This window comes from Carlito syrichta, unplaced genomic scaffold (assembly GCF_000164805.1).
Source record: "Carlito syrichta isolate Samal-C Ts95f unplaced genomic scaffold, Tarsius_syrichta-2.0.1 Scaffold309435, whole genome shotgun sequence".
Classification (NCBI taxonomy): domain Eukaryota; kingdom Metazoa; phylum Chordata; class Mammalia; order Primates; family Tarsiidae; genus Carlito; species Carlito syrichta.
Window position 1 is genome coordinate 171,614 of NW_007253531.1, and position 4,454 is coordinate 176,067.

The window sequence follows — 4,454 nt, forward strand, 5'->3', positions numbered from 1 at the left end:
CGGGGGGCTGGGAATGGGAGTCTTTCTCGGCCCGCGCTGGCTCGGCTTCCTGCCCGCCCTCCGCCCTGGCCTCGGCGGGCGCTTCCTCTCACCTTCGCGGGGACGCGCGGTGGCCTTCTGGGCACCCCGCCGGCCTGTGTCCAGCGAGATCGCGGCGCCACCTGCGCGCACCACGCGGGAAACGCGCGGGCTGGACGCCCCCAGAAAGTTCTGCCTGCCGCGGGCACTGCTGCAACCGACCTTACTTCGGTTCCACCTGTTTTTCGCTCTTGCTTTCTTTTTTAACCCTGCCCTGCGATGGGGAGGTAGATTTCCAAAAGGACAGTGCCCACCAAATCCTCGGAAAAGCCTCTCTTGCTTATCGACGAGTCCCTAATTCTAAAGACGGCTCAATAAGTCACTGGTATTGACTGTGTTCCCGCAGAGTATTGATCCGCGCCCTACATTGGAGGAAAAACCTGTTTTTTTTTGGAGGGTCCCGTGGATGGAAAGCATTGTCTTTTTAATTCAGTTGATGGCGCTGGGAAAGGCATTCTCTTGAATCAGTCCATCTGATGGCAAAGCATCGGGTTGTCCTCTTGGCTGATTGACTTTTGTGATAGTTTTGGAGATTCATGAACTTGGAATCAAATCCGCCGACCAGCTGCTGGGTGGTTTTTGTCCAGTTCTTCGACTCAGAGCGTGGGATCTTAGAGCATGTGTGAAACGGGAATAAAAGTTGCAGCCGCCTGATGGAGATACTTTATCATTAAATGAGATAGTGTGTGTAAAGGAATAATCACCATACCAGGTATCTAGTGACCACTCAATAAATAACTACCACTGAAGAGCCTTTTGTTCCTGACGCTTTCCTGCAAATAAAGGTCCACCTGGGGGGGAAAAAAAAAGCCAACTGGAACTTGAGCAGTTTTAATGTAAAAAAAAAAAAAAGGGGGGGGGGGGGACTTTGAGTAAAAGTGTAAAACGCTTAGTAATAAACAATAAATGTGCAGACTTTCAAAAGCTAAAAGTTGAATATTGATTTAAATATATATATATATTAACTGTGGCCGAGCGCGGGGGCTCAAGCCTATAATCCCAGCACTTTGGGAGGCCGAGGCGAGAGGATTGCCTGAGCCCGCGGGTTCAAGACCAGCCTGGGCAACATGGTGAGACCCCCCCTCCCGTCTCTATAATAAATCAAAAAATTAGCCGGGCGTAGCAGCGCGCGCCTGTAGTTGCAGCTACTTGGAAGGCTGAGGCGAAAGGATAGCCTGAGCATAGCAGGTTGAAGCTGTGGTGGCCGTCGTGCCACTGCACTCCAGCCTGGGTGACAGAGTGAGACTCCAACTCAGAAACAAAAATTAACTGTAATCAGCGAAATAAATTATAAAGGTTAAAATATAACAAGGAAAGCTTGAAAAATAAAAAGGCTAAAATACCAACTTAACCCAAATTATTTAGTAAAATTTAAATAGTTGTGGATAGATCGGGGGTGGGAAACTAACAATTTTTTTCTAACGTTCAAATGGAAGAATATGAGAAAAGTTAAGGAATTTATATACATATAATTTTTTTTTTTCTTTTTTGAGTTGGAGTCTCACTCCGTCGCCCAGACTGTAGTGCAGTGGCACGCCCCACCACCGCAGCCTCCACCCACTGGGCTCCGGCGATCCTTCCGCCCCAGCCTTCCAAGTAGCCAGAACTACAGGTGCGCGCTACCATGCCCGGCTAATTTTTGATTTATTGTAGAGATGAGGTCTCGCCAATTTACCCGGGCAGTCTCGAACCCGCGGGCTTAGGCAATCCACTCGCCTCGGCCTCCCAAAGTGCTGGGATTACAGGCTGAGCCACCAATCCCGGCGAAATGTATGTATATATATTTATATATGTATATATATATATGTATATATATATAAATATATATATATATATATATTTTTTTTTTTTTTAGTTGGAGTCTCACTCTCACCCAGACTGGAGTGCAGTGGCCACTCCCGGCCACCACAGCCTCGACCTGCTGGGCTCCAGTGATCCTTCCGCCTCAGCCTTCCAAGGAGCTGGAACTATAGGTGCGCGCTACCACGCCCGGCTAATTTTTTTTTTAAATTTATTGTAGAGATGAGGTCTCCCCGAGTTGCCCAGGCGGATCTCGAACCCGCGGGCTCAGGCAATCCACTCACCTCGGCTTCCCAAAGCGCTGGGATTACAGGCTGAGCCACTGAGCCCGGCCGAAATTTATATTTTTATACATATTTTTTTAGTTGGAGTCTCACTCTGTCACCAGGCTGGAGTGCAGTGGAACAATCAATGGCCCCTGCAGCCTCAGACTGCTGGGCTCAGGCAATCCTTACACCCCAACCTTCCAAATAACTGGAACTGCAGGCACACACCACCACCCTGGCTAATTTTAAAAAATGTATTGTAGAGATGAGGTCTCTCCAAGTTGCTCTGGCTGGTCTTGAACCCCTGGGTTCAAGCAATCCTCTGGCCTCCACCTCCCAAAATACTGAGATTACAGGCATAAGCCACCATGTCCAACTATAAATTCATATTTTTTAAATGGCGGCTACACCTACGTTACCAAATCTTAAAGCATATTACAAAACTATAATTAGAACAGCGTGGTGTTGACACAACAATGGATGGATTAAACATGAACGGAACCGGGCTCGGTCGCTCAGCCTGTAATACCGTGCTTTGGGAAGCCGAGGTGAGTGAATTGCCTGAGCCCGAGGGTTCGAGACCCGCTTGGGTAACTTGGTGAGACCTCATCTCTACAATAAATCAGAAAAATTAGTCGGGCATGGTAGCGTGCGCCTGTAGTTCCAGCTACTTGGAGGCTGAGGCGGACGGACAGCCGGAACCCAGCGGGTTGAGGTTACGGTGGCCGGGAGCGTGCCACTGTACTCCAGTCTGGGCGACAGAGTGAGACTACAACTTAACAAAACAAAACAAAACAAAAACCATGAGTGGAATAATTGAAAGTCTAGAAGCATTCAATATACTTAAAAATCCATTATATGATAAATGTAGTATTTCACTTTTGTGGGGGAAAGGACAAATGGATAAATTCTTTAATAAATTAGACTAGGGCACTGGGCATGGTAGCTCATGCCTATAATTCCAGCACTTTGGGAGGCAGAGGCAGCAGGATTGATTGAGCTCAGGAGTTCAAGACCAGCCTGGAAGGCATAGAGAGACCTCCTCTCTACAAAAAGATCAAAAAATTAGCTGGGTGTGGTGGCATGTGCCCATAGTCCCAGCTACTGAGGAGGGAGAATAGCTTGAGCCCAGGAGTCTGAGGCTGCAGTGAGCCCTGATGGTGCCACTGCACTGCCCCCGGGTGACAGAGTGAGACCCTGACTCAAAAAATAAATAGAAATAAATAAATATGGCTGGAGAAATTAATTTGGGAAATCAGGAAAACTAAAAATTTGTTTAAACATCAAAGTAAATATAATAACCCAAAGAGATACAAACAAATTAAAGAGCATTGGAAGAAAACAAGTGAATTCTGTAGTGGGGAAGGCCTAGATATTAAGGCATGGGGAAAAAAACCAATGGCAAGGATGAGTAAATATATTTAAATAAATATGCAAAATTTAAATACATCAAATATTATCAAAAAGCAAATGATAAATTCAAGAAAATGTTTTTAACAAATGTGAACAAAGCTTGCTTTTACTATATAGACCTCTTACAAACTGAATAAAACACTGACTCCCTACATGCAGAAATGGACAAAGGACATGATCAGGCATGCCATCAAAGAAGAAATTCACAGCCTGGGCAACATAGCAAGAACCTGTCTCTACAAAAAAAGATTAAAAAAAATTAGCCAGGAGTGGTACTTGTAGTCCCAGCTACTTGGGAGGCCAAGGTGGAAGGGTCACCTGAGCCCAGAAGGCTGAGACTGCCGTGAGCTGGGATCCAGACCACTACACTCCAGTCTGGGTGACAGTGAGACCCCAACTCAAAAAAAAAAAAAAAAAGAGAGAGAGAGAGAAAATTCATATGGATAAATGTTTTTTAAAATGCTCATAGACCCTAGAAAATACAATAAAAACCTTTCTAACACAGAGCAGTACATCTTTGTCAAGGATTTTTTAGCAAGGATACAGTGTTGAGAATATAAATAAATATCACCTGAAAGATAACATAAATCAAAAAGTTTTAAAAGGTATAATTTGATCCAACTATTCCACCACTGGAAATATAGTCTAAAAACATGAGCAGATGAATACAAAGATTGATTTACAAGGGGTTTCATCAAAATGCTTTATCATTATAGTTAACTATTAGAACAGGGAGCTGATCAAAAATACTGATTTGGCTCTCAGAAAAAAAATTTTTTTTTAATTGGAGACTCACTGTCGCACAGGCCGGAGTGCAGTGGCACACTCACAGTCACCGCAACCTCAATCTGCTGGACTTAGGTGATCCACCTCAGCCTTCCAAGAAGCTGGAACTAC